General features: G+C 43.9%; 1 long non-coding RNA gene and 2 other non-coding genes across 3 annotated transcripts; 2 read left to right on the top strand and 1 right to left on the bottom strand.

Annotated features, from left to right (window-relative positions):
* The first annotated feature begins 821 nt into the window (after positions 1-821).
* On the top strand, positions 822-22047 carry LOC112674414 (uncharacterized). Its single transcript, XR_003145415.3, has 3 exons — positions 822-900; positions 13485-13564; positions 20996-22047. It is a non-coding gene; the product is annotated as an uncharacterized LOC112674414 (long non-coding RNA).
* On the top strand, positions 2838-2910 carry TRNAV-AAC (transfer RNA valine (anticodon AAC)). The gene has a single exon. It is a non-coding gene; the product is annotated as a tRNA-Val (tRNA).
* TRNAI-AAU (transfer RNA isoleucine (anticodon AAU)) lies at positions 7154-7227 on the bottom strand. The gene has a single exon. It is a non-coding gene; the product is annotated as a tRNA-Ile (tRNA).
* Positions 22048-23334: the final 1287 nt, after the last annotated feature.

The raw sequence follows: 23334 nt of genomic DNA, 5'->3' as shown, positions 1-23334 counted from the left end.
AGATCCTTAACATGTTTCTTCATATGGAGAATGAGAAGCAAGGGATTCTTGGAGCAGAGTCAGGAATTGATCAGTAGACAATTTACTACTTTGGTTGCCTTCTCCCTGTGGAATAGATGCTCACCAGAGATGCTTGAGGAATGGATTTGCAGATTAAGATTAGAATTCACCAGGGTTCTCTTCTTGGACAGAACAGGCTTCCCTTCTAAATTTTCCCATAGTTCCTGGATAAGGAAAGTGCTCCAAATGGGCTTCGATTGTTCTCTGGGAAAAGCGGCAAGCCCAGCTGTGGGAGGATGTCATCTGAGCACATAGTAGGGTCTCAGTACACAGATGAGGGCTCAAGAGGTCAGGATGGTAAGCAGCGACTCTGACCAGAAAGTCCACGGTGGAGAGAAGCAATTTTGATTTCATTTCACAATTTGAAAGACATATGCACCAGAGTTCTTATCTCTTGAGCTCAGGCAAAAAAAGGAAGACAACAAATGTAAGGTTTTCTTTCATAATGGAGAAAAGCCTTTTCCCATTATTTCTGGCTCAAAATCTCAAAATTTCTGACAGATAATTAGAATGAAAAGAGATTCTGACTCCTGGAGCATTAGTGTTTTTATTGTTGATCTTTCCTGACCATTTTTAAATTTCTTTAAGTTTCTTTAAAATTAAATGCTTAGTAAAACCAGTTTCGGTGTTCACTTAAAAACTTTTCCTCCTCCTCTTCCCCCTGTCTTATTTTGTCCCAGGAAGACCCCTATGACAGTCTTATCTTTCTCTGGAAGTTAGGGAAAAGGATCAGGCCCCACCCAGTGACCTGGGTCACAATGGGAGGAGATAATGGTGCAGATGTGAGGACCAGAGAGGCAGCCCCAAATTCTCCTCCTAGATGGCCATATTTCTAACCAGGTAACAATCACAACCCTATTTTTATAGTAAGATACACAACCTCTGGAAAGCCCTGTTATCTCACCTAGCTACCCCACCCAGTTGGGACCTTTCATTGGCCCTCTGTCATTCAAGATCATGTGAAATTGTTTCAGAGATAGATCATTCTTGTGGTGACATATGGTAGGATTCTCCTTCCGCCAACACTTTCTAACAGAATCATTGTTTTTCATTCTGCTGTTGCTGAAATCATGTTTGAGATGACCTGCCCTTAGTTAGGTCCTCTTCGATGGCAGGGAAGCAACCCTTTGGTACCAGGTTAAACCCATAAAATTAGTTAGGGCACATGCTTAGAATGACCATTAGTCAAAAAGAGGGTTAGAGTGTGGGAATCAGGTCAAATATTAGAATGCCTTCTTTGCACTCAAAGCTAGAGGAAAAGGCACCTGTTTTCTTGTTATGACTCTTCATTCCTTCTTAATAGGCACCTGTGATCCCTAGAGCTTCTCTCCTGAACTCAACTGCAGGAAATATTGAATCTTTTTAAGATTTATCTTATCTTTATCAATTTATCTTATCTGATTCTTATCTTATTTCACCCACAAGGCATCTCAGGCTTAATCTTTGACAATACTCTGTCATTGGGCTATAGACAAAGAAAGAAAACCTGAAAAAAGCTGTGGAGAGAGCTCTGTGGAGATCATCATCTGCACTGGGCTGTGCTGGGCATTTCCAACTCAAGATTCACAATTTTTTGGCTAGTAGGAAGGTGGACCTCCTACTCCTGTTTTCTGGACAAAGAGATCCTGGTGAGAAGAAAACCTCTCCGTGACTTTGTAATTGAGATTTGTGGGGGTTACTTAGCCTTGGGATGCAAAGAAGGCTGGTGAGGGTCACCTAGAGAGACAGGATGTAATAAAGAATCTGTGAGTCTGAGGTCTCTGAGTAGCACGGGTCTGAAGGGATCATACAGACCCAGACTGTCAGAAAAAAAAAAAAAATTGTGAAGCTAGGGAAATTTTTAGAGAAAAGGCATGAAAGAATAATAGAAATAAGTAAGATCTTCAGGTAGTTCTTCTTTAAGGAGATCCCATACCCATCTGGCAGGACCATTCATTCTTTCATTCATATAACAGGTGCTTGTAAATGAATGGATTTATTCTTCCATTCATCAGACATTAATCAAAATCTCTTCTGTATTGGCCACCCTGTTTCAAGACTTCTAAGTGCCTTTGACTCCTTCCTCTCCCTCAGATCTCTATACCCAGTGTCTTGACGAATACTGTAAATCCTTCCTACACAACCTCGCCAGAATCCTTCTTTCTTCTCCCTTCATCCATCTTATGATGTTTGTGAAGGAAGTATTCTATGCCAGGCAGTGTACCAGGCACTGATGACCCAGAAAGACCCCTGCTACTGATAATCTCAAGAATTAACAGGATAAACCCCAACCCTTTCCTACTCTATAACTTCTTTCCTTTTTCTTCCATTCTAATTGCCCCATTTCCAACCTCTTTGTCATTCCAAATAAAAAAACCTTTTCCAAAATGTTACTTTGATTGTGTAAACCACCTTCCCGGGATTTTTCAAAGGTTCTTAAGCCTGGACAACCCCTTCTCCTCAATATATCTCTCTATGTCCAGGCTTTTCAATCACATTTTCCTCTGTGTCTATTTTACACACACACACCTCCAATTGAACAGGTATATCTCTTAACACAAGAAGTCGGGCCTACATGCTTGTTCCTTCCACCCTGTGTTCTCTCCTCATCTGTATCCCTCCATGTCCATTTTTTATTTCTTCGCTCTGACGCGATTTCTCCTCCTATTTCCTATAGCTCTCCTGTCTGGGTTTTGGGGTTTATTTTCTGCTCTCTCACCTGGGGTAGATATGGATCGGCTCCACGGCACGACTTAGCAAGAATTGAACACTGATCTCGGAGGGGCGGGTTGATGTGGGTTTCCGTAGTGTAGTGGTCATCACGCTCGCCTAACACGCGAGAGGTCCCCGGTTCGAAACCGGGCGGAAACAGTGTCTGCTTTTTGCCCCTCTCCCGGGAGAAGGGAGGAAAGGAAATCACCGCCTCTTTCTATTCCAGCTGAAAAGAACAGTGATAATCCCCCTTTTGTTGCTGTGTTTTTGGTTTTTGTCTTTAAGAAACAACCATCCAGAGACAGCTGTGCCACCTTAGCGGGCGCGTGCCGGATGAGTCCTCCCAAGCACCCCGGGGGCGCGCGCTTATCTGGTACCGCCCCGCATCCCGTCCCACTTCTGGAAAGTCTGAACTGCGCAATGGGTTGGTTCAGACGCCAGAGTTCCCCCACAGCTGCTCTCTTCCTTTCTCTGGCGGAGGAATAGGTGCCCATCCATCCCTCTCTGGCCCTGCGTCATCTGAGAAGACACCCTTTAGGTGATTCCTGGTTTCATATGAAAGGCTTTGACATTTCCCCGTCTTTTGGGGGCCTCTCAGCATAGTGGACCATGACGTGGAGACCAGAACAAAGACTGGAGACAGAAACACATAGGGTAGGGGAGTTAGCTCAGGAGGTAGAGCACTCGCTTAGCATTTAGCATGTGAGAGGGAGTGGGATCGATGCCCACATTCTCCACATTTTACTGTTTCCACCCAAATCTCCAGCTCCCAACCCCACATCTTTCAGCCTATTGCACTGAGAAAATATTAGACACTTTGAACGCAGTAATTTGGATGTTTCTATCATGTATGACCTCTGGGCAAGTTTAAGGCTGGCTTTCCCGAGTCCACCTACCCCTGGGTAAGCAGATCTACCATCAATTTACAATTTGTGTTCAGAGAAGCTGTGATCCCAAGAAACTTGCCCAGTTGCTCTCTTTCTCCATTTCTCCTGCAGTTTGGCCTTAAATGTAGCACAGTCCTGGAAGTGCAGGGCAGAGCCAGGGAAATAAGAGCCCAACTCTTTGGTCAGTGGACTGAGACAGTGAACCCCAGGGAACCAAAAAATATTGGGGGAGACACATGGAAAGCAAACTCATAAAGTTATTTATGAACTCTTGAACGCACTTTCCAGCTGTGAATAAGTGGCTCTGACCCTAAAGAACACAGCACAGACTTTGAGAACTGCAGAAAGTGGTAGCCCACTGCCCAAGTCCACACTGGTCATGGGGTTGCACACACTCCAGAGATCTCCAAATAGTATGGTAAAGGCTTTGAAAAAGGAATGGACCTTGAAACCACAACACTTACTTAGAAGTCTGGTTAGTACTTGGTACAAGGCAAAGCACCCAGGAAAACAAAACTGGTGCTATTCTCCCTGAGATCTAAGTAAGATACAACATCTTATAATATATAAATGGTTATAATCCAAAACTATATGGATTATATGAAGAACCAAGAAGTCCTAAATCACTTGGAGGAGAGAATTGACAGATACCAATTCTGGGATGGCACAGGTGTTGGAATCATCTGGCAAACACTTTAAACCTGTGATGATTACATGCTCCGAGAATCAGGGGCAAGAATTCTTTGAAATGAATGGAATGTTAGAAAATCTTAGCAAATCATCTGAAGATGTAAATCCAGGTATAAACTTCAGAACTGAAAAGTGTATTTACCAAAATTATGAAAGCACTGAGTTGTCTCTGTATCAGGAGATAACTGAGAGAAGTTCAGTGAATATGAAGATAGAACAATAGTAGCAACCCAATCTAAATGACAGAGAGAAAAGTGGGTTTTAAAAGATGGACAGAGCCTCAGGGACAAACAGGAAATAACAAAGAAATTCTATTCACAATATTGGAGACCCAGAAGAAGAGGAGAAAGAAGTCCCAGAAAAAGGAAAAATAATTGAATTGTTAATAGTTGAAAAATTTCCAAACTTGGCAATAGACATAAATCAGATGCAAGAAGTTCAGCAAACCCCAAGCAGGATAAAGCTGAATAAATCCACACTCAGACATCTCACAATTAAACTGCTGGAAACAATAGAAAAAAATTTTTTTGAACATGTCAAGATAAAAACAAAAGGGAAACTACAATCTGAATGATTATGTATTTCTCATCAGAGACCACAAGGGCCATAAAGAAATGACACACCATTTATTAAATGTTGAAAGAAAAGACCCATTAACCCCAGAAGGCTAAGTAGAGCAAAACTATCCTTTGGACATAAAGGTGAAAGAAATACATCCTCATTCAAAGGTAAAACAGAGAATCCATTATTAGTGGAAGTGCTAGAAAAGAGTTAGACAGATTGTGAGACAAGAAAAATGATACCAAAAAAAAAAAAAAGAAAAAAGAAAAATGATACCAGAAGGGATCTTAGATACTAAGAATGAATGAAGAAGAACAGAGACAGGAAACATCTGGGTTGATATGATACACTGTTATTCTCTTTTGAGTTCTTTAAAGCCTGGTTGATGATAGAAAGTGAAAATCACAAAATTGATGTATCTACATGTACTACACACATGTTAAAGACGTTAGGGTGGAAGATTAAAGGCTGGTGAGGGAAGCCTGGCTGGCTCAGTCGCTAAGCACCTGACTTGCTTGTGGCTCAGGCCATGGTCTCAGGGCCCTGGGATTGAGTGCCACCCCAGGCTCTGGGAAGCAAAGTGGGCTAAAGTGTCTTTCTGCCCCTTCCTGCCCCTGCTCTCTCTTTAAAATAAGTAAGTCTTAAAAAGAGAAAGACAGCTGTGCATCCTAGAGATTGGATTTCTATCTTTTATTGATGGTTGTTAATAGGGGCAGGCTATTTATAACTTGAGGTTAGAGGCAAGTTTCTCAGTGTTTCTTCCTAACTTGCTCAGGGGTTTCCTGTGGTGGCATTGCCATCTGGGGCCCATCTGGGGTGATTCAGCTTCTTGTGAGGGCTGCCAGGACAGGCCTGGACCTTCCCTGTGGCTGGCCATGGCCTCCCGCTTGCTGGCCTCCAGCCATCCCATGAAAGTCTCACTAACTACCTGCTCTGACAGATACAAAAGCCAGAGTTGAGAGGAAACCAAGATCATATCAAAACGAGGAAATCAAGAGTGGTCAGAGTGCAGAAGAGTGATAGTAATGAAACTGATGTTTTAGAGTTGTCGGTAGATGTCAGTGAGACTACGAGTGGTGAAACCAAAAGGGATCATTTCTTGTCTATATTTATCCTTCCATCTTTTAGGGTCTGAGGTGGTCAGATTCCTCTCTCCCATCTCCCAGCCTCAGCCTAGTTCAACCTTCTAGACTTTCCCTGACTTTGGATCTATTGGACATGCTCTGTCCTGATCCTGGTACCACCACCTTGATCCTGTGGACACAGCCATTCTGATTGAGCCTTGGGGATACATTCAGAGAAATGGGTCCAACCACCATGTACTGTAGTCTACCCCTCAATGGACCTCAGTGCACTGTGTTCAGACAGCATGATGTCACAGACCTGTAAGGTCCATGTGAAGCACCTGTCACACTCTTTCCTTCAGGCCTGCACATATTTCTTTCATTCTTTTATCATTAATGCAGATTTTTAAAAGCACTTAGCACTAGGCTATAAGCATCCTGCCCACAAGGCTCTTACGATCTCATAGGGAAGATGGCTGAGTAACAGACATTCATAACTTGGTAAATGTCACAAAATAGATGTTTTCCTGGATCTCCAGGAGTTTTGGAAGGAACACAATCCAACCTCAGAAAACTGGGAGAGACATCAGAGACAAGACGCCTCCCGGAAGATGGTTTCAGGTCTAGCAAGTACCTTGACAAGCAAAGAGCAATGAAAGTTTGAGCATTCTGTATGAAACATCTTAAGTCCAACACCCCTGGAGTCAAGTCCTGGTAAAAAGAGGAAATAGGAGTGAAGATTGGAGCAGAGGCCAGGGCTCTGCTCTGACTTGCTCTGAAAGGCTTTACTCACCCTGCTCAGGCCAAGGACAGCCCCCTGCAAGTAAGCAGAATCATAACTAGAAAAATTCACCTGAGGAGCTAGTAATGGTTGAGGAATCTTTGAACATCTTGGGAAATGTAAAAAGATGGGAAAGCCCAGCGTTTCTGGTTTTCACATTGCTACCGATTTCACTTCCCTTCTGGAGGCTCACATCTTTTTCGTTCTGTTCTCAGTTCCCTTCTCATCGGATCCTCCAAGAACAGGAAATCCCACACAGAAAACCACAGTTGACCACTCTCCACCCTGTTGAGATTAAGGAGCTGTTAATCTGTTCTTCTATTAATCTCTTAGGGTTCTGTTTTTTTGTGTTGTTGTTGGTTTTTTTTTTTTTTTTAGAGCACAGCAGTTTTTAATGGAAAAGGGAACAAAAGACATACTGGCCCGTGTGGGGATCGAACCCACGACCTTGGCGTTATTAGCACCACGCTCTAACCAACTGAGCTAACCGGCCGACCGCTGCTGGGCATTTTCTAACCTTAGACACATAATGAAGAACAATATTATTCCAATCACTATGAAAGAAAGTCTTTTCTTCAAATTCACCTTGGAGTTTGGGAGAAGTCACGATCTTCGGTTCGTTGTAAGCCCGATATTTCAGTTAAAATACAGCACTACACATGGAGAGTTCAAATGTCACCTGCTCAGGTGTTTCAGGACCTTGAGTTTTCGCGACAATCATCTGAAAGACAATCTCACTACCCTTTATCCCTCCTCTGGCCCGGCTCCTTCCATCCTTTCTACTTTGCTTCCCGAACTCACTCCCACGGAGTAACTGGCGGGAGTCGAATTTGGAGACCCTGGCTCTCCACCTGCTCCTCTACACGCGGCTTCTAGCACCATCCCCACTGGGTTCTTCGCCCATTTTCCCTTAAAGGCAGAATTTTACCCCTATTCCCTATTTTTACCCAATTCGGGAAAGCACTCCCATAGTTCTATTTGCAAAAGTCACTTGAGACAAACACGTTCCATTGCATTCTTCGTGTCTGCATTGTTTCTCGAAACGCGTTCAGGCCGTGGGTGCAAACAGCCGCCCACCTTCAAGTTGGGGCTCCAAGAGGCGGACCTCAGGGAGCTCCGCAGGTCTCGCTCTGGGACGAGGGTGACCGCTCCGCTTGGGATAGGAGCCCCGACGTCCCCTCCGCCCGCGGGTTTCCGCCCGGCTAGCCATTTCTCCCCCAAACGAATCTGGTGCGATTCGTTTTTGGAAACGTCTGGGATCTTAGGTAAAGTGGGGTGGGCGGCCCGCAGCGTCGCAGAGCCACGGGGAGGGGGCAGGCACCCCCGCAGCAGCCAGGACCTCGCGGCACCGTGAGCCCCGCACCGGGCGTCTGAACTAGTGAGGGAGTCTCCGCCCACCGCCCGCTTCTCAAGCAGGTGCGCGGCCTCTCACCGTTTGCTCTAGTGCCGTTACTGCTCGTGACTTTTGGACTTGACGCTTACCTCTCTCCAGCTCACTTTTTTCGGGCTGGCGGGTCTTCCCGGGTCGGCTTCCTGAGGCCCAGGCACCGCCGCAGAGTGCAAACCCGGGGCCCAGCCTCCTGCACCTGCTGCAAGTGCTCCCGGCTGGCGGGTGGAGGCTCCGCGTCTTCCTCGGCTCCCTCCTCCTCCTTCCTACCCCTCCTCCTCCTCCTCCTCCTCCTCCTCCTCCTCCTCCTCCTCCTCCTCCTCCTCCTCCTCTCCGGAGACCGCCTGGGCACCCAGCCTGGGGGAGAGGCTGCGGACAAGAAACTGGATAAAAAGCTCCTAGAAAAGGAGTTGAGGAAACACATCCTCTTTGTGCCTTTTGTCTGGCGGGAAAGCAGACGCCCAAGAAGGGGAAGGAAAAGACAGAAAAGATAAGCACTCCGGGAATGGGCTAGGTCGTGGCGCCCTGGGGCGGAGCACTCCCGCGCCCTGGAGCCCGACGAGCTACAGTTCCCTGTAGTACTCAGTCTCTGTGAGGGCTTGGTGAACTCAGCCTGAGCTCGCTATGTTTTCCCGTGTGACACGGTCCCACGACTGTCCCACGATCTGCAGAGAACCCAGCCTTGTGATGCCTTTTCTTGTCATCATTTCCCTGCGAATTTCACGCAGGAGAGAACAGGACACACAAAGAAGCTTTTCCTCTCCTTGCCTCCAAATTTTGAACTTGATGACCAACCTCAGCGATCATCCCACCCCAATCCACCCCCCACAGGTCAAACCCCTGGGAACCTGAAAAAAAATTGAAACGTATCTTTAAGTTGTCAGAAAAACAAAAACAAACATGAGGCACCTGGACCAGGATGTGGAGGAAAGGAGCCCTCCTGCAAACTATGTGGCCACCATGACAAACAGTACGAGGGTCCCCCCAAAAAAATTAAAAATAGAAATACTGTATGATCCAGTAATTCCATTACCCAAAGAAATGAAAACATTAATTGAAAAGACACATGCACCTCTGTTTATTGCAGCGCTATTGACAATAGCCAAGATATGGAAGCAACCTAAGTGTCTATCAACAGATGAATGGATAGAAGTGTCTATCGACAGGTGTGTACATATATGTAATGTAATATTAGCCATAAAAAAAAAGAATAAGACTTTACCATTTGTATCAATATGAGTGGGCCCAGAGGGGATTATGTTAATTGAAATAAGTCAGACAGAGAAAGACAAATACCATATAATTTCACTTCCATGTGGAATCTAAAAGAAAAACAAGAAATAAAGAAGAACAAATGACAACAACAAAAAAAAAACAAAATAAACAGACTCATAAATACAGAGAATAAACTAGTGGTTGACAGAGGGATGAGAGTATGAAATAAAGGGATTAAGAGGTACAAACTTCTGGTTATAAAATAAATAAGTCACAGAGATAAAAAGCACAACATTGGGAATATAATAAATAATTTTGTAATAACTTGCTATGGTGACTACAGTTATCATGATGAGCACTGACTAGTGTATAGAATTGTCAAATCACTATGTTGTACACTGGTAGCTAAATTAGCACTGTGCCAACTGTACTTCAATAATAATAGCAATTATATTCCTGAAAAAGAAGGAAGGGGAAGGAATGGAGGGAGAGAGAGAGAGAGAGGAAGAAAGAAAGAAGAAAAAAGAAAGAAAGAAAGAAAGAAAGAAAGAAAGAAAGAAAGAAAGAAAGAAGAAAGGGAAAAAAGAAAGATGAGGAAGGAAGGGGAAGAGGAGAGGAGAGGAGAGGAGAGGAGAGGAGAGGAGAGGAGAGGAGAGGAGAGGAGAGGAGAGGAGAGGAGAGGAGAGGAGAGGAGAGATCCCCAGCCTGGGAGGGTGGGAGAGAAAGCAAGCAAGCAAGCACGCTCCAGCCTGGGGTGCCTGCGGAATTCCTAGACAATCAGGGGACACCCCACTCTCTCAGATCTGTAGGGGGGCCTTGAGGGAGAGAGAAAGAAGCTGTCAGGGACCCGAGCCCTTTGCCCGCTGGAGAGGGACGGGAGAGTGCCCGGAGTTGGCAACACGGTCGGTGGGAAGCGACCAGTGCGGTCCCAGCGCGCTCAGAGCAGGCCTGCAAAGCCGATGCGCAGCGGGACAGAGGCCTCTCCGCGCCTCAGCTCCCCTTCTCCGGCCTGGACTCCGTTCTTCCCACCCGCACAGCCCACCCCTCAGCTCCCGGGCTGGGTCCCAGGGGTACAGGCGGCCGGCAATCGCTACCGCCCCCGGGCCCTGCTGGCGCCCGAGACCAGGCACAGACCCCCGGGGAACGCAGCACCAGGTCCGCGGAGCCCCGCGCCCCTCCCCACACCCAATCCCCTCAGCTGTCTAGAAGGTCGCGTCCGTCGGGATACGGCCACAGACCGAGCGAGCTCGGTATGGGATCCTCTCCCTCTTTAGCTTATGTGTCCTTAGAGAAGTCCTTTAACTTCTCGGCTTTCATATTTCTAGAAGGAGACCGTTCTCCGGATTCGCTGAGGATTTTCGCAGCTAAGGCCTCCCCGACTGGGCTGTAACTGGGTCTGCGTGGCCCTAGTGGGAGGAAAGAGGACAAAGTGAGAAATTAACAAATTGAGAATTTGCAAAAGCCCTATGACTCACAACACCGAAAAAGTTTACAAGTTATGCTGAATGACACAAACGAAGCTCCAATTTTCCTAACACTGGCTGGTTCAGACCCTCTGTTTCAAGATTAAGACCAAAGGCAAGCTGATGTGACTATGGAAAAACAGCCAGCAGTAACAAGAATGTACAACTGATGCACACAACAAAGTTGTGCGAAATCTCCAAAACATGTTGAGTGAAAAACCATCCAAAATTCAAGAACGCAATTCAAGGAAGGATTCTGCTCAGGAGCTATGGCCTAAGGGAAACCTTGACTTCAGACATCTAGCCTCTACAACTAAGACCATCAATGTTTGTTTTAAGCCTTCCAGCCTTGGGTATTTTGTTACGGCAGCTCTAGGAAACTCCTAGGGTGAAAGTGTCCTATATCTTCTTTGTGGTGATGGTTTCATGTGTGGGTACATTTGTCAAAATTCATTGAAATGTGTGCATTTTGTTGTATTGTTGTGCCCAATATTGCAAATCTGAGAAAACCACCAAGGAACCGACACTGATGCAAGTACATGAGGGTTTATTAACAAACTCGAGCTTGGGTCCAAGTATACCCAACACAGCGGAGCAGGGACTTGGACCCCGAGGTGGGTTACAGCTGGTTTTTTATGGGCTGGTCTAGGGGTAAGGTGGGGTTTTTCAGTAAGGGTAAGGGTGTGAGAATCTCCAGTAAAGAGGTCTCACAAGCTCTTGCTTCCTTATTCCGATAAGGGCGTGCTTTGTGATTTTGCCTGTAGCCAGGGTAAGGTAGAGTTCAGTTCCTGGTCACAGTGGCCTGGTCTGGTCATAGGGGCCTGAGATGGCTGCCAAAGCTACAATGGTTGTACTCATGCCAATGTTAAACTTGAATAGCCCTAATTCTCTCGACCTCCACAGTATATACATTATGCTTCAACCATGTTGATATTTTTAAAATAGGCATCACAATATGGACCACTGTAAAATAAACCACCATAATTGAGTTCCCCAATCCAGTTACTTCTTTAAAAAAGAATTGCTAGATCCAGTGATCTATAATTCAACAGATAAGCCCATGACTCAAGGAGGAAATAGATAACAGCAGATCCCAACTCCCTTAAAGGAGAAACTATTAAGAGATATCAGATAAAAGATGAATTATTTGAAGGAACAACACGTGGAAAGATGCTTGGGTTTGTTCCCAGATTTAGGAGACGGAGTACAGAAGGTGGTATTCAAGTGCAATGCACTCCCAGATGACTCCGAGTAGTTGCTAATGAAGGACCCCTCCCCCCACTCTCATCTAATCCGGAGAGTGAAGCTGAAGCAGAGCTAGCTGCACAGCTTTGTCCCTCCCTTCTGCACGCAGAGGTGGTGTGTGCCTTTCGGGTCCCAGGCTGTCTCTGACCAGCTCCAGTCCCAGCTCTCCCTTGGTAGTGAAGTTTCCTGAGGGTGTGAACTACCTGGAAACTGAAGTTGCACTGGAATGAAATTTGTGTCAAGATTATAAAAAATAGGCTGAAGAGCAAAGATATCAGGGGGAATTAGCTCAAGTGGTAGAGCGCTCGCTTAGCATGCGAGAGGTAGCGGGATCGACACCTGCATTCTCCAGCTTTTGCACCCCTGTCAGGCTCCCCCAATTCCCGGGCTGCATGGGCATCTGGAGAGGTGTACACCAGGCAGACTTCTCTTTAGCTCATCTCCCCTGAACACTTATGTGCTGGTTTAAAAAGAAAAAATAAAACATAAAATGTTACATACAAAACCAAAAAAGGAACAGATAGGTCAAAATGTCTTTTACAAACACAGGTTTTGGGGCCTCTGCTCAAAGTTAATAAAAAATGTGGTAGGAAAACCAAACTTTCTCCTTTGGGGTACAAAGTGTGAGGAACAGCCTGAGAATTGTGTCAGGAGGCACACATAGGAGAATCTGGATTTTATTACATCTTAATTTTTTTTCATAAAATACATCTTACACTTTATAAACAATAAATTTTATTTTTTATTTTTATCATGATATCGCTTTAGTATTTCATTCACAGTGACAACTCATGGTATGGTAGCTAATGTAAATTTGTCTATCAGGTTCTCTGAGAGTTGGCTAAGTATTAAGAAGAAGACAAAGAAGGAAAGAGGGATTTGGAAGGACGATGGGAAAAGATGTGAGCTAGCTATTAATTCTGCTTTCAGGTATGCCTTCACTAAGAAGGCAAGGTCCAGTGTTTTGCTTAACTCCCTGAATTTTCTGAAAATGTGCTCAATATATATTGGGCTCCAGATTTTCCTTTAACTACCAAGAGGAACCACATTTTTAAAAATGTATTTTTGAAATTGCAACATTATTCCATTTTACTTAGAAACAGCATGAAGTTCTCATTCAGTTCAGTTGGCCCTAGCAGAGTCATGCTGAAGGGGGCATTGATCTCTGTGCTGGATTTTGGGAGATCCTGTGGGTCCTTAGGGCTGCTGCCAATGTTTTACCCTTTCATCAAACATCTTTCTCTTCTCCCCCTCCCATATCTCCCTCTTTGACACTACATGATCCTTCTCAGTATTGCCCGATAGTGATCAAAGTAGAAAAACATTTTTATTTATTAGATGTGCTTATCTCTTTCCTTGTTTATACATTTTGCCAATAAATGTTACAAATAATAATGCATGTTGATGAATTTGTTTCTCATATGAGAATCGCATTCTTAGGATGTGCACTCCTCATAAACTGGGACCATGAAGAAGGACCCTGCCCTGAAGCTGCTCAAAACCATCTGCAGTTCCAGAAGGTCAGTGCCTCATGCCTGTACCTGCCAGTCACTCTTTGGATCATGCCCTCCTAATCTTCCCCAACCACATTTCCTTCTCACACATAGGAATTCTTGTGGATTTGTCAGGCTCAAGACTTTAAAAAAAAATTATTTATTTTAGAGATCGAGACAAAGAGAGAACAGGGGGAGAGCCAGAGGGAGAGAATCTCTAGCAGACTCCTTGCTGAAAGTGGAGCCCGTTGTGGAACTTGATCTCAAGACCCTGAAATCTGGACCTAACCCAAGACCAAGAGTCAAAGGCTCAACTGACTGAACCACCCAGGCTTCCCGAAAGGCTCGAGCTTCTTATTCACTATCCAGTCTTTACTGAATCTCAAATGACTCTCTCCTTCAAGGCTTCTAATTACTTGTATATCATTTCTCCACACATCAAATACTAACTAAACAAAAATCCCTACTTGATATTAGTGATAGTTAGAGGAAATGCCTATGTTTCTATCTTAAACAAGAATTCTGCTTGGGTGGAAAACAAATTTGGAGTCCTCTACACTCTGGGACACGAGCTAATTTAGGGTCCACTGAGATGACAAGGGAAAAGCCCTCTTCTATTGGCCTGTGGAAGTGAAGGTCTAGATAGTAGTAAGAAAGATGTGGTTGCCAAGTGGACCAGAGAGAGAGAGGTAGGGATGGAGGAAGGAGAATCTAAAGAGCAATGTATCACTTCCATTTGTTTTCCCTTTTGGCCATGAGAGTCTTGAGGTCTGCAGCAAGAAATTTTCATAAGTTTTTTCAGATGGAAATGGAGACTGTAGGCTATCTCTAGGTATGTTACCTGGATTAATACATGTACAGCATCAAGAACAGTTCTAGACCACAGAAATTGCTCCATAAATTAATACTAGTGCTGCAGTTTCTGAGTAGGTCACTGGTCTCACCCTCTGGGCCTGGTGCTAAGTGCTTCAGCAATGAATCTACAGATTAAGGGTAAAATGCTCAAGATACAATACTGGCTCCCCTCGAGGTTCATCATCGCTCCCTGAGCCCTACAGGAGAAAAATGCCATGTGCAGCCTCAGGAATGGGTATTCTCTGAGAAATCTAAGAAATCTCCACTACAGACTAGCATAACTGTGAGAACATTGAGGCTCAGATCAAAGTTGAAATGGAGGCAAGAAGATCAAGATCTTTTAATGGAATACCCAGATTGTGGTGGGCAGCTTGCAACAGACAAAATACTGAGGTCAAGTGTGTTGATTCCATATCCAGAATTGGAGAATAAAGTGGAAGAGTGTCCACTGCATTTAGAAAGGAGAAGAGAGGCAAACGTGGTCATTCTCTCAGGCTAACAGCAAACTATTATTTCAGAGTCACTATCCCCACAGATATTCAGTTCTGGGAAGGGACTGATGCTGGCGGTTGCCTTCTCTGCCTTTCTTTGAAACTATTAATCCACCCAACTTAACAAAGCTTGTGTTTTCACTTAGACCTACTGGCCTCAAAATTCTCTCCCAGTCGTTCCTCTTGTCCCCATCCTGGGCTACAGACAAGTTTCACCTTTGGGAAGTTGAACGAAATTAGGTTTTTGGTTTTCTGGGGCTTCTCTAGGAAGTGGGAGTAGGGCTTTCCAGTGGCCTGACCCAGGGATGTGACACAGATGGCTTGAGGCCCTGGACTTGGAGAGGCTGCCCCATTACTTCTCTCTGGCAGCCATGCCTGCAATGAACATTAATGATCACAGCTTGGGAGCAGGCTGGAATAGACATGGTGTGTCCACATCTGGAATGTGTTCTCTTTACTTCCAAGAGGTCAAGAAAGTGAAACTGGGAAGATGTGACAAGGCTTTCCAAGGAAGTCCCCATCCTTCACACTTGAGGTTCAGAGATTTGCCCATGGCAATGTCTGATCATCTCCACCCTCAATCTGGTCCTGGCTGGGGCAGCCCCAGCAACAAGGAATGAACTCGGAATGAGAGTGGGGTGTGGTCAGTCTGCCCATGGGTGGGCTACAGGAATTAGCTCAAGTGGTAGAGCACTGGCTTAGTTTAGAGGTGCTCTAAACCACCCCCCTTCCTTAGTTTGTATATTGCTTGCTCTCCTATTTACAAACCTGAAGCTTCTCCCCTGGGAAAAGATCCAAGAAACTTTGTCTCCTCTGTTGTACTTTGTTACTGTTCCTCATGGAGAGCCTTGGTCCACCATCCAGCGTCCCTTCCTTCCTACTCCTGCCCCAGGCTTGGCACTTCTAAGTACTCTGGTCCCAACTCAAATTTTCCTTCTTCAGACAAGTAAAGCTAAAATGGCGCCTGCACGGTCTCTCACTCCTTGTCCTATCTTCTTCACAAATGTTATGTCTTCCAGAAAGTTTGTTTTTAAAGTTATTGGTTTGTTTTTCTCTTTCCTAGAGCTTCCTGAGTGCCCAGGCACAGTCTGTACAGACCACTGAGTCTTACTGTACCCCCAGCATCTAGAGTGAAGGTTCTATGACATATGGCCACTGCCTTGCCCAGATGCAGTTGGTGGTGCGGGAAAATCAAACAGATTAATTCTTCAAAAAATTATCCCACCACATCTCTAAAATCTAAAATAACATCCACTAACTCATTCTGCTTCTTTCTTGTGCTTTCTTCATCTTCCTGTTTTTCTTACATTTGACTGATAATTGGCAATTTTAGGGTTTTTTTTTGTTGTTGTTGTTTCAAATGATGAACTAGATTTGCTATATTCCGGCTAATCCCTGTTTTTCCATTTACCATTCTTTTTTCTGGCTTTCTTTAGAGTCTCTTTCTGTTTTTTACTCCTTATATTAAATGCACAGATGATTTATTATAATGCTCTATAACTAAAGAGTATTTAAGGATAGAGTTTTAAACTAGAGAGCAGTTTCTGCAGAATCCAAGAAATAGGTCATTCAAAATTCCCATTTTTTTTGATCATCTAAGGAGTCTGAAAGTATGCTTTTGATTTGTCTCTAAGGTGTTCATTTGAGAATTAATATTTTGTTTGCACTTATGTTTGTTCTTTTAATAGTGTCTAAATTTATTTTGTGTGTCAATTGTATGTATCAATATATGATTAACATGATATAAATGTTATGTATATGACATTCGAGCCCACAGATGAACGTTAACACTGACGACTAAAATTGAGAAATTCAGATATTATGTACCTCGTAAAGTGATGCACATAATGCCTCTCAAATTTTACTGTTGAAATATTTGAAACTGAAATTAAGTGAGCCTGTACCTCTAACTACCAGTTTACAAGAAGTAGAGCAAATTGAAAAATATGTCAAGGGATGCCAAGAAGATGAGATTGAATAAATCCACAGTGTAGGAAATTATGTAGGATAAAAAATATATAGTCCCTTCAACAAGTCTGTTGGCATAACCAATAATCTGTATGATCCTAGAATAGTGGATACATGTTATTGTACATTTGTCAGAACCCATAGAATGTATAACACAAAGAGTGAACCCTAATGTTAACTATGGACTTCAGTCAATGATAATAATGTATCAATATTGATTCACCTGTTATAACAAATGTCCCACACTAACACACAATATTAATAATAGGGGAAACTATACAGAAGGAAGGGTGACCTTGTCTACTGGGAACTATGTAACTGGCTCGATTTTTCTTCAAATCTAAAAGTGCTCTAAAAAATAAAGTATATTAGTTAACTAACGACAATTTTAAAAGAAAAGCAAGGGATCATCTATGAACGAAGAGAGACTTAAAACACTAAAGAAAGTGTGGGTTTTGTTTAAACTGCTTTCCTTCAGGCCACTATGATCTCCTTGAAATTGTAAAATCCAGTGGGAACGTCTATATTTTTTCCTACTTGGGGTTGTAGTTTTTGCGATACTCTCCGCCTTCCCCCTATCACATGAGTAAGATCTCTTCCTTGGATTTAGATAGCACCAATTCGTTCTCCTTTAAAAAAAATTTTTTTTTATTTATTTATTCATGAAAAGCACACAGAGAGAGGCAGAGACACAGGCAGTTAGGGAGAAGCAAGCTCCATGCAGGGAGCCTGATGTGGGACTTGATCCTGTAACTCCAGGATCATGCCCCACACCAAAGGCAGGTGCTAAACCGCTGAGCTACCCAGGGATTCCCCCAACTAGTTCTCCTTGAACTCTTCAGGGGCTTTTGTATCTCCACTTTTTCTCTATCTTTCTCTATAAATATTCTTTGAGGTTCTGTCCTTGGGCCACTTCTTATCTCAAGCTAATTTGGGGGGAGGGCAGGAATCTGTGACCATTCTTGTAAGTGAAGAGTTCCGCAAATGTGATCCCCTTCTCACCAGGAGGTTCAGAACTATTGCCTTATACCTGTGCTACCCAATAGAGATATGCATCATACACATAATTTTAAATGTTCTAGCAGTCACATTAAAAAAGCAGAGGGCAGCCCGGGTGGCTCAGTGGTTTAGCGCTGCCTTCAGCCCAGGGCCTGATCCTGGAGATCCAGGATCGAGTCCCACGTCAGGCTCCCTGCATGGAGCCTGCTTCTCCCTCTGCCTGTGTTTCTGCCCCCCCCCCCCCCGGCCCCCACTCTCTCTGTGTCTCTCATTAATAAGTAAATAAAACATTTTTTTTAAAAAAGCAAACAGAAACAAGGGAAATTAATACCATGCTTTATCTAACACTATATCCAAAATATTATCAATTCAACAGTGATCAATATAAAAATTGTTAATGAGGTATTTTACATTCTTTTTCTCTCTTACTAAGTTTTTGAAATATGCTATATATTTTACACTTATAGCACATCCCATTTCAAAGCATATTTCAAATACTTTATAGCCACATATCATTAGTGGCTACTGTATTGAGTAGTACAGCCCTATACAATTTATTTCTCTGTGCTTCATTACAAGCCCAATCTATATTCTGAAGGGTCATCTCTCCTGAGTTCCAACCTTTATCTATAACCCCTCACTGATATCTCCACCCCTCACTGATATCTCTGAATATCATCCCATGATATTTCAGAACTAATAGATCATGGCAAGAACCTAATAATTTCTCTCTCCAAATCTGCTTTAGTGAAGAATATCCAGTCTTGGAAAAAGCACCACCAACCATGCAATGCCCCAAGCAAGAGACTCCAGGACTTTCTGTCCCTTCTCATCATCTGCATTCAGTTGTTCACTACATTCTATGAGTTCTACCTCTTTGTCTAAATTAGAAACACTAGCTTCTTTTCATTTTTCCCTTTTGATAACTCAAGTGAATTTTGTCTCAAGGTCTTTGCATTACTATTCCGTCTGCTTCAAGGCTCAAGAGTCTTCATATACTTGACTTTCCACATATTTAGACTCACCTCAAAATCATCCCCTCAGAGCACTTGCCCCTGAATCATCAAGTTGTTACTTCCATCACACTTGAAACTATCTAGTTTATTATTTTGTTTTTGTTTTTATCTCCCCATACAACAGTGTGAGGCTGATGTCTGCCCCGATGGTGACTGAACTCCCAAGGCTCATAGGAACAAATGAGCCTACCCTGACTGCCAGAAAAGCCATTCCACATCTCTTCCAGGTCCACTAAAGTGATGCCCTAATGTTTCTCTTGACCTTTGAACTTAACTTTCCACTCTTCCCTTTGCGCCAGCACCACAGCTATCTTTTGAGAAACACAGACTTGGCCATGTTGCAGTTCAGTGTAAAATCACTGAAACAGGGCCTTTAGCAGACAACAAAGTGCTCAGAGCCTCTCACCTTCGAGAATGTCACCCTGCTCTCCCTTCTATGCATTAGCCACCTGTTGGTTCTCCTCCATTCCTGATGACTTCATGCCTTTGGGACCTTGCCTGTGCTTAAAATGCCCATTTCTAAATTGTTTGGCTCTGTAGCCAATAAAACGTAATTACAAGCGTGACCTTGAGAAGAAGAGGAAAGAAAAGGGAAGAACAGGAACAAATGTTCTTTTTTAGTTTTCTGATTAGAACAATGTTCAATTTCCAGTCATTCCTTCCAGGAATCCAGCTTCTAAGGGACAGGGGACAGAAAAGAGAGTCAGAGGCCTCTAACTGCGTGGCGCCGGCTCCGTGGACTTGTGGCCAAGGCCATGAGGCAAAGTGTGTGTGTTCACAGCATACCTCTGAGAACACAGCAAATCAATTTTATTTTATTCCTTTATTCATATGTATTCAATTCTATTTTGCTTTCTCTTACATTTTGAAGTGTCTCTGAAATTTTCATGCAGTCAGCATCTGGGGTTCTGTCTGCTCTTACTGAGAACCTCCTCTCCCCACCAGCCTTCACCCCAGGTCTCCCCCCTCCCCCGGCAGAATATTTTTTCTTTGTCTTACCATAACCCCAGGACCTACATGTTTCTGGGACTTGACAAGTCCCACCAGCAAGGAGCTGTACGTCTTCCCTGCCCCAAAATGTGCCCATACAAATGTTGGGCCATTTGAACAAGTGACACTTTCTCTGAGAATTGTCATTCCTGTAAATAAATATCAGTCTCTGAGAAACCTGATTTATTTTCCTCCCTGACCACAAAGGGTTAGTTTACTTCACCGGTGATTCCCTCCAAATCTAGTACAACACTTTTTGGAGCACAATTTGGCCAAATCTCTCAAAATTAACCCAGCAACTGTACTTCTAGGAATTCATGCTACAGATCCCCTTACATATGCCAAAAAATGTGCATAATATAATAATCGTAGCATTGTTTGTAACATCAAGGGACCAGAAACCCCCTAAGGGCCCATCAATAGGAGAACAGTTAAACCAAATATGGTAAATGAATAAAATAGAATCTTTAATGGGATTGAAAGGGGAAAGAGGAGCATAAAGTAAAAAACAAACAGATCCAAGGTCTATTGTTAAAAGCAGATTTTCACAAACCATGTAGCAAGGGACCAGATACATAAATTACACTTAGCTGGACACCTGAGTGGCTTCGTAGTTGAGTGTCTGCCTTCGGCTGGGGGTGTGATCCCGGGGTCCTAGGTCCTGCACTGGGCTCCCGGCAAGGAGCCTGCTTCTCCCTCTGCTTATGTCTCTGCCTCTGTGTGTCTCTCATAAAAAAGTAAAAATCTTTTATAAATAAATAAATAAAATTACACTTAGCTACACAGATAGCTTCTCGTACATTCCTTAAGTATCTTTGGAAATATACATAAGCATTTGCTAACTTTGATTGCTTTCAGAGGACAGAATTGAACACCAGGAACATTGTCACCCTTTGGAAAACCTCTTGAATATTGAACTGTGTTAAATTGTTATCTATTCAAAAAAAATATAAAATTTAAAAGTAAGGTAACTGCCCCAATAGTCTCTACACTACTAGTTTATTATTTCAAAAGGATAAAAAGAAAAGCAAATATTCATCATATTCTTTTTTTTTTTCTAAGTAGGGTGGAGCCCAACACAGGCTAAAAAGAAAAAGCAAAAATTCATCATATTCTTTTTTTTTTTTTTTTCTAAGTAGGGTGGAGCCCAACACAGGCTTTGAACTCACAAGCCTGAGATAAAGAGTCAAGAACTAACCCACTTGGCCACACAAGCATCATGGGGTCATTGTAATCTTGATCCTGAGTCTCATCGATGGCACGTCTTACTTTTTTACCTGCCCAAGGCTGAGAGCAGGAATCAGACTGGGCTGGAGTTGTGAGGGAAGGGGGAAATTTGAAGCAGGCAGCCTCAGTGGTACCCATGAAGCTTTAGCAATTTGAGGGCCAGATAGATGCTCACAGGAGTAAAGAAGTTCAGGTGGCAGAAACCTCAAGCCCAGTATTTACTTCCCCTGCTGCTCAGGCACTCTGTGGGGAAAAGATCAACTAGGGCCTGCTGGGGTATAGGGATCTAAGGGAGGTAACAGAATGCAGCCCCTGTCATGTCCCCTGCAGACCCTGAACTGTAATGAGATGAGGCTTTAGCCCTGCTGCTCTGACTGCAACTGCAAGAAGATCAGCTGGTAATCCAACAGCTGCCATTCACCCTAGAGATACTGCACTCAAGTCTCCTCCCAGTCTCTGCTCCTGCACAAGAAACATTCTGCAGATCGATCCGGCCTTTGATCAAGTTTCTATCAGGCTGTCCCAGTCCTCAAAGATCAATCAACCTCTCTTTTATTTAAGTCACATAAGTAGTGTATTTATTCATTCAGTTAGTATGGAATTTGTGGGATGAGATCTCTAGTTGCCAGGAATATGCAGTGAAAGTGAGATTGCTGGGTAGTGAAACTCAGAATTGGAATCCATCAGAGTGACTGAGAACTGAGCCAAGGGAACAGCATGCAGCCCCCAGATCTCCAGGGAAAGCCCGCTGCTGCTGCTCCAGGGGGGCTGATGGTCTACCTATGAAGGAGATGGAGTAGGGACAGTGTGAAGCACAACAGACCAGCAGTACTGTTGGGGGAAGAGTGAGAAGCAGAAGCCTAAATGACAGTCTTCAGACACCGCATGGTCCCTGTCTGTTTCCAAATGGCTCTTGTAGCAACAAAAATTAAAGATGAACCTTGATTTCTTTCCACCAATTAAGCTCAGCTACTTAAAAAAAAAAAAAAAAAAGACAAAAAACCCACCTGGTTCCTTTTTACGTCTAAGGAGAGAATGTTTAACTGGCGTTTTATTTTTTTTTACTGGCATTTTAAACAAACAAACAAAAAGTGTTTATCTTGAGTTACATATAAATGATAATTTTTCCCATAGACATGATCTTTCCACTTACACGTGGACTAGACATGCTGGGAACAGATGTGCAAACAGAGAGTGTAGAATGGCCTACCCCAAAGCTACCAGATAGCCACAGTGTCAGCCACAACAGTCAGCTGACAATCATAACTTTGAAAAATATGGAAGGAAATTCTGGAATACCTGTATTAACTAGCCAGGCAGTTCCTGGTGTGGTCTTCCCCAGATGGACCATGCTCCCTTCCATGGGCCTGGGAACTTTACTGTTGTGGAGACAACAGAGCCATGGCTGGTCCTCCTGCTCCCACCCTGGGTACCCTCTGGAATAGTAGACGGTTATTCCATCCTCACTCCAGTTTGGTGGCCTTAAAAGTCAAGGGCACATGGCATTTGTGGATCTGAAAGCCATGATAATGTCTTATTATCCAAGGGTGATTCCTGTCACAGGACCTCCTCATGCCGCCTGCATCATCCTCAGATATCTTGGGGGTTGGGCTCATGTTGAAGCCGTGAAAAGGTTGTGAGAAAGAGCCCAAAGGCAGAGAGTGTCCCACTGCCCAGTACCACTGAGTGAGTCCCTTCCCTCCCACTGTCTAGACCTCAGTAAGTTCTGACAACAGTCGGGGTGGAATTGCTTTTTTGCTTGGGAAGCTGTTGCACATTTGCTTCCATCTCCGGGAGCCTCTAAAACAAAAGAGGGGAAACTATCTGGGTTCTGTGTATGGCACAGACAATGGCCTCTTTGTCTCCATCTCTAATTTTGAAGGGTTTCAGAAGCTATTGTTCAGGACTGGTCTTACAGTTGAAATAGGGAGGCCATGGGGTCCCGGGCAGGTGGGTTAGCACTGAGTTGACAGACCTCCCCACACTTTCTTCCTTCCTTTCTTTCCACGTGAATCCAGTTTCTATAAATTCCACTGGGTGTCCTAACCTTCCTTTGCCTGAGTCTCCGGCACTTTGCACTCCATCATTCTGCAAGCCAGTATCTGCCTGGAGACCTTGCCCCCGCATATTATAAATAGTCCAGCTTCTCCAGGCCCACGACATTAGCTTCCTTTACCCCAGGCTAATCCCGCATGTAAATCCCAGATCCAGGGAGCGGAGAGGTGCTGTCACCACTAAAATGAACTTCTCA

Source organism: Canis lupus, chromosome 35 (assembly GCF_003254725.2).
Source record: "Canis lupus dingo isolate Sandy chromosome 35, ASM325472v2, whole genome shotgun sequence".
NCBI lineage: Eukaryota > Metazoa > Chordata > Mammalia > Carnivora > Canidae > Canis > Canis lupus.
This window is presented reverse-complemented; position numbering and strand designations above follow the sequence as displayed.